Source organism: Gekko japonicus, unplaced genomic scaffold, assembly GCF_001447785.1.
Source record: "Gekko japonicus isolate JY-2015 unplaced genomic scaffold, Gekko_japonicus_V1.1 scaffold4010, whole genome shotgun sequence".
Lineage (NCBI taxonomy): Eukaryota > Metazoa > Chordata > Lepidosauria > Squamata > Gekkonidae > Gekko > Gekko japonicus.
In genome coordinates this window covers 47833-63684 of record NW_015165948.1, presented here as the reverse complement: position 1 = coordinate 63684, position 15852 = coordinate 47833, and positions in this window count along the sequence as shown.

Genomic DNA, 15852 nt, shown 5'->3' with positions numbered 1-15852 from the left:
ATCAGAACTACGGCTTGCCCAAGGTGATGACCTTGGGTGCAAGTGGAGGAGGTGGGGAATCAAACCCGGTTCTCCCAGATTAGAGTCCCCGCACTCAACCACTACACCAAACTGGCTCTCAAACTAACAAAGTCTTAGCGTGGGCAAAGCCACTCAAACTGAAGAACCATCCTGGAGGCAGAGGCTTTATACCTGCAGGCTGAATCTGATTGGGCCCTCCAGTCAGCTGTTCCCTAGCAGGTCCCACTGGGCCCTCTCAGACAGGGCGCGCTTCCTTTGTTGGCCACTTTAAGGCCGGGCGCTGTGGCGCAGAGAAGCTTGGTCCAGCGGCTCTCCCTGAACCCAAGTCCGCTGGCCTCCGGGATCTGGGTTCGAAACCCCCGCATGGCACCCAATGGCCTGAAATCTCCAGCGAAACGATGTGGCTGTTAAGGAGACATGGTGGCGGTGGGGCCTGAGCTACCCCAGAGGAAACCTGTGCTCTTTTGGAGGCATGGCAGGGATGCCAGCCAGCCAGCTGGATAGATCTCGACAGCTGCTTTTCTGGCCCTGAAGCGCAAACATCAATCCCAGGTAAAGGTAAAGGTTCCCTTGCTCGAAACCCAGTCGAGTCCGACTCTAGGGTTGCGGTGCTCATCTCCGTTTCAAAGCCGAAGAGCCAGTGCTGTCCGAAGAAGTTTCCGTGGTCCTGTGGCCGGCATGACTAAACGCCGAGGCGCACGGAACGCTGTTACCTTCCCACCGAAGTGGTCCCTATTTATCTACTTGCAATTTCTTGCTTTCAAACTGCTAGGTTGGCAGAAGCTGGAACTAGAGACGGGAGCTCACTCCGTCATGCGGCCACAGCACACTTGGGTCTCGAACTGCTGAATCAATCCCAGGGGGAAGGCAAACGGCTTCTTTGCTGTTGCTTGTGTATGCCTCCCCGCAGGCTTGCAGCGGCTCCTTATCCCTGTATCTCTGCCTTCCGGGATGATGACAGGGCGGCTTGCAGAAGCCTGGATGCCCGGCGAAGACTATGCGCCGACGGCTTCCCTTTTCAGCCTTCCACACAAAATACGCTCCCTATCAGCATCCGCAGGCAGTCCTCGGTATTCATTGTTTGCATAAGTCCCTGAGCCAGCAGGGAGAGATACCAATCCACCCCCCCTCCCCCTCTTGCAGCCTTTCTGCCCGTATCTCACCCAGCTTCCTTTTCTAATCCTGCAAGGGGGTGTAGGATTCGGGGAGGGGCAAGAGAATGCCTGGAAAACATGCATCCTTTGGGCACGCTGTGATGACGGAGCGGAGAGCTTGAAATTCTTCTCTCTTTTTTTTTTGGTTCGCCTTCTGCAACACACACACACACCCCTTTTGAAAACCACCAGCCCGGTGGGACGAAGAAACGGAGGACGGGTCTTGGAGGGGAACGCGCAGCCATGGGTTGCGCTTGTGAATGTCCCCATTATCTCTAGACAGACAAGCAGATCCTCTGGGCTGGAAGCTGCCGCTTATCTGCCTGCGCCACAGATTGGCTGGTTGCGCTTATCTGGCGTCTGCATAATGGAATATTCATTTTTCTTTTTTAAAAAACCCCAACCTTCCCCGGTCGCTGACAGGCCTCTGCCCCAGTGTTCCCTCTAAGCTGAGTTAGTGTGAGCTAGCTCACAGTTTTTTAGCCTCCGGCTCACACGTTTTTTGTCTTAGCTCAGGAAGGAGGGGCTCCAGAGCAAACTGATTTATGCAGCAGCCAAATTGTTCGCTCACAACTTTAAGGCCAGCAGCTCACAAAGTAGGATTTTTGGGTCACAAGACTCCACAGCTTAGAGGGAGCATTGCTCTACCCCATTTCTCCTCAGTCAGGACGGGAGAGTTGGTTGCGCGCAAGCAATGTGGTGGCATTAGGGTTGCTGCCAGGCGGGGTGGTGGTGGTACGGTTGCCAGCTCCAGTTTGGGAAACTCCTGGAGATTTGGGCTTGGAGCCTGGGGAGGACAGGGACCCCAGTGGGATGCAATGCCACAGAGTCCACCCTCCGAAGCAGCCATTTTCTCCAGAGGGGCTGATATCTGCAGTCTCATAGGGATGCCAGCCTCCAGGTGGGACCTGGAGATCCCCCGGAATCACAGCTCATCTCCAGACTTCAGAGATCAGTTCCCCTGGAGAAAAATCGATACTTCGGAGGGTGGACTCTGTGGCATTGCATCCCACTGAGGTCCCTGCCCTCCCCAGGCTCCATCCCCAAATTTTCCAGGAGTTTTCCGACCTGGATATGGCATCCCTACCCCCATCCCATGCTGGTGGCTGGGCGGGGACCTGGCAAGAAGACACTGGATTTCTACCCTGCCGTTCACTCGGAGTCTCAGAGCGGCTTACAATCCCCTTCCCCTCCCCACAGCAGACACCCTGTGAGGTAGGTGGGGCTGAGAGAGCCCTTTCGAGGACTGCCCTTGAGAGAACAGCGCTGAAAGAACTTGTGACTAACCCAAGGTCACACCAGCTGGCTTCTTGCGGAGGAGTGGGGAATCAAGCCCGGTTCTCCCAGATTAGAGTCCGCGCTCTTAACCACTACACCAAACTGGCAACCCTAGTCAGTCTGGAGATGAGCTGTAATTCTGGGGGATCCCCGGGTCCCAACTGGAGGCTGGCATCCGTAGGTGGGATGGAGTCCATCTAGGGCTGCCATCTCCAGACTGAGAAATTCATGGAGATTTGGGGAGGGCAGAGCCTTGGGAGGGAACTCAGCTGGCCAGAGTCCACCCTCAGAGGAGCCATTGGGGAATTTCACATTACCCAGTTTCACCCGGTTTCGAGCCGGTAATCTTCTGTTTTGAAGTGAACCGATACAGGGCTGCCATTTCACACAGGGCTTGCCCCTACCGGAAATGAGCTGGCGGTTTGGCATTTCAGATTTGCACCACTTTGTTTTCCCGCTGTTTTCTTCCCGCGTGGGTGATCGATTTTTTTTAAAGTTCGATTTATAGCGTTATATCGCTATAACGCTATACCGGAACTCCAAACGATCGCAATAGCGATCCCTTTGGAGTTTGAGGTTCCGGTATAGCATTATAGCGATATAACGCTATAAATCAAACATTTTTAAAAAAAAGCCCACACGGGCGAAAAACGGCGGGGAAAAAGCGTAACAGAACCGGGAGAGGGAACTGAAGACTACTTGGAAGCGGTTGACAGGTAAAACGCTTCAGTCCCGGTTCCTAAACGGGACAGAATCTTTTGTGTATGAAATGGCAGTTACATTCCAGTAGGGAACCGATTCTCAAACGGGTTCTGTCTGAAATGACAGACCAGAACCCGTTTGAGAACCGGTTCCCTACCGGGAGATATCGCCTGTCTGAAATTCCCCAGTTTCTCCAAGGGATGTAACATCTCTCTCTTGAAGATAAGATGTAATTCTGAGAGATCCCCAGACCCCACCTGGAGACTGGTAATCCCTACAACCCCAGGGTGGATCCATAGAGCCCACCCTCCAAAGCAGTCATTTTTTTCCGGGGGAGCTGATTGGGATTGTTTGGAGCAGGAGATCTTCAGCTGCCACCTGGAGGTTGACAACCCTGACCCTTCGTCAGTCCTCGAAGCAATAAAGTGAGTGAGACAAGGATCGATGGGACTGCAGGACGGAGAGCTGAGCCATCCTTGGGTGTGTGTGTGTGAATTTAACCACTCATCAGTCACTGACCTTCTCCCTTCTTTAAATGGAGAGTGACTAAAATGTGGAATTTGCTGCCAGAGGATGTAGCCATGGCCACAGGAATAGACATCTTTAAAGGGGGATCAGACAGATTCATGGGGGATATGTCTATCAGTGGCTACTAGCCATTGTGACTGGGTGGGAACCTCCACATTCAGAGGCAGCAAGCTTCCAAATACCAGTGCCAGGAGGCAACCTCAGGGAAAGGCCTCAGCCTCTACATCCTGTTGTTGTGGCCCCTCCAAAGGAACTGGCTGGCCACTGGGTGAGACAGGATGCTGGACTAGACGGACCACTGGTCTGGTCCAGCGAGGCTCTTCTGATGTTCTTATGAAGGTCTCAGCCTCTATGCCATGTTTGTTGGCCCTCCAGAGGAACTGGCTGGCCACTGTGTGAGACAGGATGCTGAACTAGATGGACCACTGGTCTGATCCAGCAGGGCTCTACTGATGTTCTTAGGAAGATCTTGGCTTCTGTGCACTGTTGTTGCCCCTCCAGAGGAACTGGCTGGCCACTGGGTAAGACTGGATGCTGGACTAGAGGGACCACTGGTCTGATCCAGCAGGGCTCTTCTGATGTTCTTATGTTCTTCCATCACTTTTGAAATGAATGGTACATTCAGAATTGGCAGTCCTGTGCCCTCACTGGGCAGGGAGAGGGGGGTAGGCCAGCTCTTCAGAAAGGGTTTTTTTAATCTGAAAGTGGCAACAGCGGCTTTCCCTAGCTGTATCTACAACCTCAGGGGTGCCACCAGCATGGTGCACTGCTTAGAGTATCAGAATGGGCTATGGGAAACCCAGAGATATCTAGGGCAGCTACCCTGGGCCCCATGAACAGCTGATGTTCTTATGAAGGCCTCGGCCTCTGTGCCCTGTTGTTGCCCCTCCAGAGGAACTGGCTGACCACTGGGTGAGACAGGATGCTGGACTAGATGGACCACTGGTCTGATCCAGCGGGGCTCTTCTGATGTTCTTATGAAGGCCTCGGCCTCTGTGCCCTGTTGTTGCCCCTCCAGAGGAACTGGCTGACCACTGGGTGAGACAGGATGCTGGACTAGATGGACCACTGGTCTGATCCAGCGGGGCTCTTCTGATGTTCTTATGTTCTTCCATCACTTTTGAAATGAATGGGACATTCTGAATTGGCAGTCCTGTGCCCTCACTGGGCAGGGAGAGGGGGTAGGCCAGCTCTTCAGAAAGGGTTTTTTAAATCTGAAAGTGGCAACAGCGGCTTTCCCTAGCTGTATTTACAACCTCAGGGGTGCTACCAGCATGGTGCACTGCCTAGAGTGTCAGAATGGGATATGGGAGACCCAGAGATATCCAGGGCAGCTACCCTGGGCCCCATGAACAGGGGGGCAATCATTCCAAACCCTGTCCCAGGGAGACCCAGGTTCAAGAACCCCCTACTCTGCCTTGGAAGCTTCCTGTCCGACCAAGAGGGGCAGTCAGTCTCTCCGAGCCTAACCACGCTCAGGGTTGTTGTGGCACAGATAAAATAGAGGAGGGACGAGCAATGATGTAAGCTGCTTTGGGTCTCCGGGGGGGGGTATAAAGATTTTTTATTGTTCAGTCACACAGCCGAGTCCGACTCGTTGCGACCCCATGGACCACATCTTCTGCCGCCCTCCGGAGTTTGGTCAACTTCATGTCCGTTGCTGTCTAACCATCTCATCCTTTGCCGTCCCCGTCTTCTTTTACCCCCGTTCTTTCCCAGCATCAGGGTCTTCTCCAGTGAGTGCTCCCTTCTCATTTGGTGGCCAAGGTATATGAGCTTCAGTATCTGTCCTTAGGTAAAGGTAAAGGTTCCCTTGCTCGAAAGCCAGTTGAGTCCGACTCTAGGGTTGCGGTGCTCATCTCCGTTTCAAAGCCGAAGAGCCAGCGCTATCCGAAGACATTTCCATGGTCATGTGGCCGGCATGACTAAACACCAAGGTGCACGGAATGCTGTTACCTTCCCACTGAAGTCGTACCTATTTATCTACTTGCAATTTCTTGCTTTCGAACTGCTCGGTTGGCAGGAGCTGGAACTAGAGACGGGAGCTCACTCCGTCATGTGGCACACCCAGGTCTCGAACTGCTGAACTACCGACCTTCCACAGCCTGCAGTTCAGCGTCTTAACCCCTTGAGCCACCGCAGCTCCTTAGCTAGATATTTATAAATGTTAGGTCAATCTTTGGACAATGATCTTATGGAGAACCTCCCCCGGAGAGGTGGATTCCCTAGTTTGCAAAAGTCGATGCCGGAATAAAGTGTTGCGAGTCTTCCAGGTGCCAGGAGACTCCCGTTTATTTCTGCCGCGGCAGACAGAGGCGGCTACCCCTCTGGAAGAGTCCTAGGGATCGTGACGGGTGGAAGGCAGCTTCTAACACCTGTCTGGCCCGAGACAAGTCGGAAAAGAACTGAGATCTGCCAGGGGTAGTCGCAGGAATCCGCAGAGCACGTCTGAAGAATCGCTGGCCCTCCACATTTCAAAAGAATCTCTGCCGACTTCTCTCTGTTGCTCTCGGTCTGAGCAACATCAGATTCTCTGATCTCATTCATCATTCCTCACGTCTGTCTCCCCTGTTTGAAAGCGCATCCTGTCTGATGCATCGGCCGAGATCCTGTCGAGCGGGCCTAGAGGTGCCGCATGCGAGCCCGGTCCTGTTCCTGCCAGTTCCGCTATCAAGGACACCGGCCGCCTCCGTCCTCGACAAAGGAACAAAACTTCAGCGTCCCGCCCGGCTCCCCTGCAACTGTACAGGCGGAGCTGATTGATGGGTTTAATTTGTGGCCGGTTGTGCAGTTTGGCCACGGTTGAGGGAGATGACGGATGTCTCCCTCCCCCTTCTGTACGAAGGGAGGCTGTCCATAGCCTTGTAGCTGTTGTGGGGCGCGGAAGGTTGGCGAGACGAAGCTTTTTTTTTTTTTTTGCATCTGTATACTTTAAAAGGTTCGGGGAGGGCAGAAAGATAAAAAAGGAAAGGGAGAGTCCAAGCAGTGGTATGGTGCAGTTCTAGGCGTGCTGTGGTAAATATGTCGGTACATGATTCCAAGGTGAGGAACTGACTCACCTCTGCCAAAGTTACTAGACCTCAAGGGCATTTCCCTGCACACAGCTGCTTTCCCCACTGTCACCATTAGGGGGAGCAAGGCAACACATTTTTATCCTGCCCTTGGTTGTCTGGAGGTCGATTGTAATAGTGGTGGGTGATCTCCAGGTCCCACCTGGAAGATGACAACCTGGGTGAGCCGTCAGCATACTTTCTGATCTGCTAGAATGAGGTCCCTGGGTTTCAGTAAAGGCTACTGTGTCGAAAACATACATTAGCATTCATTACCACGGGGTCAGTCGGCAAATTCTATCAGTGACTCATCTTCATTGAATCGTAGACCAGAACGACGTATTTAAAAATAGCCACTGGTTCATGAAAACGATAATATGCAATCTACATCTTCTTACTTTATTAAAAAAAAATAGTAAAATTGATCTTCTCGAACTTCACCCTTTTAAAAAAATAAAAAATAAAAGGGGCAGACATAAAAACTTCGTCGGATCAGACCCAAACTCCATCTGGTCTGGTAGCCTAAGGTTGCCAGCTCCAGGCTAGGCAATTCCTGGATATTTTTTTGGGGGGTGGAGCCTCCAAAGCCATCATTTTCTCCAGGGAGACTGGAGGTCTCCAGGCCCCACCTGGAGGCTGGCAACCTTATAACTTATGGTAGCTAAGCAGATACCTCTGGGAAGCCCACAAGCAAGATATGAAGGCCAAAGCCTCCCTTAATAGTTGCCCCTTCTGAACTGGTTTACCAAGGTAAACTGCCTCTGCGTATGGAGGCTCCATTCAGCCCTCACTGCAAATCGCCGGCTCTGGGAGAGATCTCCGCTCCGTGACCTTGCCTAATGAATAAAAAGCCATCAGAGCGGCAGCCTCCCCGAGTTCCTCTGTCTCCTCCACGCTGCATCTGACTGCTCACGGCTGGAGGGGAGGAAGAAGGAGAAAGAAAATCGCCCCGTCCTCTTCCCCCGTTTAACATTTTGCAAATGTTTCAGATGATTATTAATTGATTTTAGATGCAGGCAATTTCAAGCTATGAAAGCAACGGGGCTCTGGAGACTTAAAGTCCTTCATGCCTTGGCGGCTGATCAAGAATTTCGCAAGCCAGCCGGGGGGGGGGGAGAGCGGGGGGGGGGGGAGAGCGGGGGGGGGAGGTTTGTTTAAATTAATTCCGTGACCGAAAATAAAAAGCATCTTAAAATAGCCTGGAGGATCTCTCTCCACAAGAGTCTTTTATTCATTACAACTGCAAACGTGCTGTGCGCTTTCGAGATACGGCAAGCGGTATCAGAGATCCTCTTTTATTTCTTTCCGGCACTGTTTTGTGTACCGTGAACTGTTGCGTAACAAGCAGAAAGGTAAGGTTTTTCCCCTCCTTGGCAGGCAGATTCTGAGTTGGAGAAAGCATTATCTGTTGAATTTCTGCCTCTCATGTAGCTGTTCAGGATGCAGGCGTTATCCCCAATTAAAAAATGTTTGGCATCTGTCATGGACTGGCACAGAATTGTATCAGAATCCTCAGGAAGCTTCCATTGAGCTTGGGAAGCTGAAATGGGATATCTGCATAGTCCACAATACCATGATTCAAAGAATCCCTGGGAAATGGGACATGTGATCTTGTCAAATCTTGGACGCTAAGCAGGGTCGAGCCTGGCAAGTACTTTGATGGGAGACCTCCAAGGAATACCTGGGCTGAGACGCAGAGGCAGGCTATCAAGCCGCCTCTCTGAAACATCCAAACCACACTAGGGGTTGCCAGAGGTCGACCATTACTTCCAGGCACGCGCGCACACATGTACACATACACAAAATACTCACCGGAAAAAGAAAATAGGGCATGTACATCTCTCTCCAAATGTGGAAACCAAAATGTGGCAGATAGATGTTAGCAGGGCTATTTTTGGGCAGGAACACACAGGAACGGAGTTCCGGCTTGCTCCTGAGTTGGCCATGCCCAGCAGGAACTCATTAGCATGCAGAAGGTCCCAGGTTCAATCCCCGGCATCTCCAGTTAAAAGGGCCAGGCAGGAAGTGATGGGAAAGACCTTGACCTGAGACCCTGGCTCAGTGGTAGATCATCTGCTTGGCATGCAGAAGGTCCCAGGTTCAATCCCCGGCATCTCCAGTTGAAAGGACCAGGCAGGAGGTGATGGGAAAGACCTTGCTCTAGGACCTGGCTCAGTGGTAGAGCATCTGCTTGGCATGCAGAAGGTCCCAGGTTCAATCCCCGGCATCTCCAGTTGAAAGGACCAGGCAGGAAGTGATGGGAAAGACCTTGACCTGAGGCCCTGGCTCAATGTGGCGCAGTGGTAGAGTATCTGTTTGGCATGCAGAAGGTTCCAGGTTCAATCCCCGGCATCTCCAGTTGAAAGGACCAGGCAGGAGGTGATGGGACAGACCTTGACCTGAGACCCTGCCTCAGTGGCAGAGCATCTGCTTGGCATGCAGAAGGTCACAGGTTCAATCCCCAGAATCACCAGTTGAAAGGACCAGGCAGGAAGTGATGGGAAAGGCCTCTGCCTTAGACCCTGGCTCAGTGGTAAAGCATCTGCTTGGCATGCAGAAGGTTCCAGGTTCAGTCCCTGGCATCTCCAGTTAAAAGACTAAAATAGTGGGTGATGGGAAAGACCTTGATCTGGGACCCTGGCTCAGTGGTAGAGCATCTACTTGGCATGCAGAAGGTCCCAGGTTCAATTCCTGGCCTCTACAGTGAAAAGGAACAGATAGTAGATATGAAAGACCTTTCTCTTCCTGAGACCCTGGAGAGCTACTGCTGGTTTGAGTAGACAGGGCTGACCTTGATGGACCAAGGGTCTAATTCAGTATAAGGCAGCATCAGGTGTCTAGACTTCATGGAAAGGGCTGTGCCCCAGTGGCAGAGCATCTGCTCGACTGTGCGACTGAACAACAACATCTCTCTCCAAATGTGGGAACCAAAATGTGCCAGATAGATGTTAGTGTGTTTAACTAGAGTTGGGGACTGGGGAGATCTGAGTTCAGATCCCCACTCCTCTGCCATGAAGTTCACAGAGTGACTTCGGGCAAGTCATTCTCTCTTAGTCTCACCTACCTCACAGGGTTGTTGTGAGGATAATACAGAGGAACAGTGTATGCCACTCTGAGCTCCTCGGCCGCGGAAGGGTGTGTGGAATAAAAATGAATCAATCATACCACAAGATAAACCCGGGGCTCCTGCAAACCAAGAATGTGGGAATTTGGAACAAGTCACAGTTCAAGACATTATGCCTCATTAGAGAAATCAGAATATGAAAAATGACTTTCTTTCTCCCTCAAAAAAAAAATGGGTGGGTAAAGTGGGAGGGGATGTGGCGCAGTGGTAGAGTATCTGTTTGGCATGCAGAAGGTTCCAGGTTCAATCCCCGGCATCTCCAGTTGAAAGGACCAGGCAGGAGGTGATGGGACAGACCTTGACCTGAGACCCTGCCTCAGTGGCAGAGCATCTGCTTGGCATGCAGAAGGTCCCAGGTTCAATCCCTCAGCCCCACCTACTTCACAGGTGTCTGTTGTGGGGAGGGGAAGGGAAAGGGAAAGGGAGGAGAAGGAAAAGGGACTGTAAGCCATTCTGAGACTCCTTTGGGTAATGAAGGGTGGGACATAAATCCAATCTCTTCTTCTTCCATGGAAGCCCAAGGGGCTTGCTCCATCCATCCATCCATCCATCGATGTGACGACTCTTAGGAAGGCAGAATGAAACAAAGCACGTGAACCATTAAAATTCGCAACCACAAAGGAGGGTGGTCCATGGGGAAAGGCCATGGCTCAGTGATAGAGCATCTGTTTGGCATGCAGAAGGTCCCAGGTTCAGTCCCTGGCATCTCCAGTTAAAAGACTAAAATAGTGGGTGATGGGAAAGACCTTGATCTGGGACCCTGGCTCAGTGGTAGAGCATCTACTTGGCATGCAGAAGGTCCCAGGTTCAATTCCTGGCCTCTACAGTGAAAAGGAACAGATAGTAGATATGAAAGACCTTTCTCTTCCTGGGACCCTGGAGAGCTACTGCCGGTTTGAGTAGACAGGGCTGACCTTGATGGACCAAGGGTCTCATTCAGTATAAGGCAGCATCAAGTGTCTAGACTTCTTGGAGAGGGCTGTGGCCCAGTGGCAGAGCATCTGCTTGGCATGCAGAAGGTCCCAGGTTCAATCCCCGGCATCTCCATTCAAAGGATCAGGCAGAAGGTGATGGGAAAGAAGAAGAGATTGGATTTATACCCCACCCTTCACTACCCAAAGGAGTCTCAGAGCAGCTTAAAATCTCCTTTCCCTTCCCATCCCGACAACAGACACCCTGTGAGGTAGGTGGGGCTGAGAGAGCTCTTTCGAGAACTGCTCTTGAGAGCTCTGAGAGAACTTGTAACAAACCCCAGTTCACACCATCAGCTGCATGTGGAAGAGTGGGGAATGAAACCTGGTTCTCCCACATCAGAGTCCACACTCCTAACCACTACACCGAACTACACCAAAAGATGTCTGCCTGAGACCCTGGAGAGCTGCTGCCAGTCTGAGTAGACAATACTGACTTTGATCGACCAACGTTCTGATTCGGTAGAAGGCAGCTTCATGTGTTCAGGACTGTTAATTGCTGCCAAAGCTATTTTAAAAAATCTGCACAGCCTGCTGGACAAAAGCCCCACCTGGCATTGTCCACTTTCTAAAAACACTTGGTGGGCGCCAGGAAAGGTTATCAGCAAAAGCCACGGGCACCACATTGGGGATCGTGGATCTAAACAGATAACTAGATCCACGTGTGCATTCATTAGAGAGAAGTGTCTTCCAGCATGTAGCCCACCCTAGAGTATTTTATTTTTAATAACTGATGTAATCTTGATTTTGATTCCTTTGGGGTAGAGGTTAAAGGGGTGCATGCGGATTGCGTGATTCAGGCAGGGAATCCAGCCTCTCAGGAACACGTATCAGGGGTTCGAAAAGAAGATAATTGTAAAAGATGACACGGGGTAGGACTTCTGGCGCTCTTCACAGCGATGGAACAGGCACTGTCCAATAGGTGCTTGTAAGGTCAGTATGCACACCGCATGTGGTATGTAATAGGTGTGATTTGCTGATGTCATTATCAAGGTGGCTCAAGAAATGGGCAACAAAAGGGGGGGCGAAGCCTGGACAGAGAACAAAACTGACTCTCCCTGTAAGGTAGACCGCCTACAGGCTGAGTCTTCAAATAAAACAGACAAATGCAAGCAAGTTACTTTGGTACCTGTAGCTGGCCCGGCCAAGGTAACTTGAGTCAGACTGAAGCCATCTTGTCAGATCTTGGAAGCAGGGTCGGCCCTGGCTTGTATTTGGAAGGGCGACCTCCGAGGAATACCAGGGTCATGACACAGAGTCAGGCGACGGCAAACCATCTCTGTTCACCTCTTTCCTTAAAACAAGTCTAGGTTGCCACCTAGTGGTGCATAACAGTAAAAGAGCTAGAACCTCTGCTGTTCACCACTTGCCTTAAAACAAGTCTAGCTCGCCACCTAGTGGTGCATAACGGTAAAAGAGCTAGAACCTCTGCTGTTCACCTCTTGCCTTAAAACAAGTCTAGCTCGCCACCTAGTGGTGCATAACGGTAAAAGAGCTAGAACCTCTGGCTGCCAGACAATCTTAGGATCTTCTGGCTATTCTACACACAGTGCCATATGATAATTATTATTATTCACCCAAATGCAAAAACACCAAAATATAATTAATGTGCTTTGTTAAAAGGAAGTGCAGGAATAAAAGGCTAGGAGAAGCAAAGCAAGAGCACCAAGTTGACTAAGCACGCCTCTCAGCCTGTGCTGGCATGAGTCAGGGTAGCCAATCAAATAGGGTTGCCAACCGCCAGGTGGCACCTAGACATTTCCTGCTATCACAATTGCTCTCCAGAAGACCGAGAGTTGTTCCTCTGGAGAAAATGGATGCTTTGGAAGGTGGACTCTCTGGCGTGATACACTGTGGAGGTCCCTCCCCTTCCCCAAGCCCCGCCCTCTCGAGGCTCCACCCCCAAACTCTCCAGGCATTTCCCAATCCAGTGCTGACGGCCTTACAAAGTACACCCAGTGAGGGCCACCGCTTGACCATCGGTGTTGCTGACCAGACAGGATTGACAGGTGCCCCCCTGGCCACTGACAGGGGAGGGGGGGCGTAGCGTTGCCAGATCCAGGCTGGGAAACTCCTGGAGATTTGGGGGGTGGAGCCTGGGGAGGACAGGGACCTCGGTGGGGTACAATGCCACAGAGTCCCCCCTCCAAAGCATCCCTTTTCTCCAGGGGAACTGATCTCTGTAGTCTGGGGATGAGCTGTAATTCCAGGGGATCCCCAGGTCCCACCTGGAGGCTGGCATCCCCACGACCAGGTGAAATAACCAATCAGGTGAGCTTACCAATTAGTATCTAGCGTCTGGCAATTACACCAAATCCAATCCACAAACTCCAATAAAGCCTTGCATTGACTAGATGGAATGTGTAGGTGCACAGAAAGCAGGAATTTCCCATGTTCTGCGAACTTATGCCTGGACCGAAGTTTCAAGAGACTATGGGGAAATCTAGGATCTTGACAATACAGGTGCCAGCCTCCAGGTGGGACCTGGGGATTCCCTGGAATTACACCTCATCTCCAGACGACAGAGACCAGTTCCCCTGGAGAAAATGGATGCTTTGTACCCCATCGTACCCCACTGAGGTCCCTGTCCTCCCCAGGCTCCATCCCCCAATCTCCAGGAGTTTCCCAACCTGGATATGGCAACTGTACCCCCCATCCCCCACTGGTGGCCGGGGGGGAGGCTCGCAGCCCTAATTCAGTTTTCCTGACAACTCAGTGCTGTGGAAAACACGAGGAAAAGGTGATTTCCTTGCAAGAGGAGTGTAAAACTGGAAGAAAGCATTTGGATGACCCCCACAATTCAGCAAAGAATGAAAAGGCCCACCATAGCCACAAGAGGGCAGCTGACCAATAGTTCATGTACCAAAAGTAAGTACATAGACCAGCCAGGGAGTATTGTGGAACCAAGGTGTCGTTTTCTCTTTTCCCAGTTCCTGGAGCAGATTTGCACAACCATTCAGCATAGTGGAGCCAACTATAGCTGTTCAGTTGGGAGTCCACCCTTTTGAGGCCAAGCGCAGATTCTCAGCCAGCACATGCCCGGCAGAGTCACGCAAGTCTTGCCCCTGAATTCCATGCACATTTTGAATTTGTGGCAAAGAACAAATATGACAGGTTCATCACAGGCATTCAACTCATTTTTAACTACCAAAGTCAATACTTTCGAGCACCATGAGCTACCAGAAAGCGAGAGAAAGAATGAATGGAGAGTCTCCAGCATTTAGGATAAGCACGTTTATCTACGAGCCACTGAAATCAGCAGGATCACAGCAATCTTGAAAAATGAAAACTTTACACAGTAGTCATGACTGGATATATATATGTATACGTGTGTGTGTGTATATACACACACACACACATACACACACATGAATAAGAGATTGGATTTATACCCTGCCCTTCACTTAGTGTCTCAGAGCAGTTTACAAATTCCTTTCCCATCCCATCCCCTCCTCACAACAAACACCCTGTGAGGTAGATGGAGCTGAGAGAGCTCTTTTGAGAGCTGCTCTTTCAGGAACAGCTCTGACAGAACTATGGCTTGCCCAAGGTCATCTAGCAGGTGCAAGAGGAGGAGTGGGGAATCAAACCGTGCACTTAACCACTACACCAAACTGGCTCTCTCTCATATTGTGATTGTGTGTGTGTATATATATATACAGATATGAATATGCATATATTTATATCCAGCTTTTGTCCCTAGTTGGGACTGAAAGTGGATTAGAACTGCGTTCCCCTTGCCTCTGTTTTCCCACAACAATAACCCTGTGAGGTAGACGAAGCAGAGAGTTTGTAACAGGCCCAAGGCCACTCCATGACAGAAATGGGGATTCATACCTGGGCCGCCTGGAGACCTAGTTGACCACTCTATCGGCTCCACACTAGCTCTCTTACCGGGTATAAATATACACATGAGAGAGAGAAAAAGCACACAGACAAGATACTTAACAATAGCAACTGTTTACCGGCTATTGGAATCAGACAGACAGGCCTCGATTAACATACAACTAAAGGTATTTACAGATAGAAGGAGGTTTAAATCCATTAAAAAAAAAAACTAAAAAGGGGGGGGGGCCTCAACCCAAGATATAACTGCGAACCAAAAGGGCTAACACTTATAAAAACTTTTCAAATACAAATACAGTTGACGGGTAAACAATTTCAAACTTAAGGACCAAACGCGTTTTGGCCCCTTTGGGCCTTCCTCAGTGGTCACTATTTTCTATATTGTACTGACACACATCCAAATACATATATAAATACAGATGTTGTTTCCTTGTATGTTTATAATTATGTTACTGGTATATATATATAGCCATGCCAATTCTTCAAATTATTCTGGTATCAGAGATTTCAATGGCCTCAATGTGTGTCACCTCCATCAAAGTAAAAGATCAACAAGCCCAACAAAGCTTTATTCTGGGTATAAGTTTTCGTGTGCTTGATCTGATCAGTTAAGAAATATAGGCTCTTTTTCTCTTTTATCAGGCCTTTTTATTTTTAATATATATATATAAATTTAGTTTTAGTTTACAAATTTTGAAGTTTATCTAGTTTATCTTTTTTTTTTAAGTCAGCAGTATAGAGGGGGGAAATGTGCAATCGCCTTTTAAACCCATCTAAGCCTGTCTTGTGACAGGGAGTTCCATAGACCTCTTGAGAACGAGGGCGCAGCTTTGGAAGGCACGTCAAGAACTTTCAGACAGCAAATCTGGCGTTAAATCCTGAAATATATTTGTTAAACATGATCCCGAAAAGATACAATAAGCAAGATGCATATGTATTAAGCTATATTATAACAGCAGCTAGACTGCTAACAGCTCGAAAATGGAAAGCTGAAGTTACACCCACAAGGGAAGAATTAATAGATAAGATACTGGAACTTGCCAGAATGGATAACTTAAGTCTAATGTTACAGAATAAAAATGAAAAAGTGCATGAAAGGAGGTGGGGGAAAGTGTATAAGTGGATAGAAAAACTGTTAGAAAATTAATATCCCCAACTTGTATAAAAAGTAAGAGATG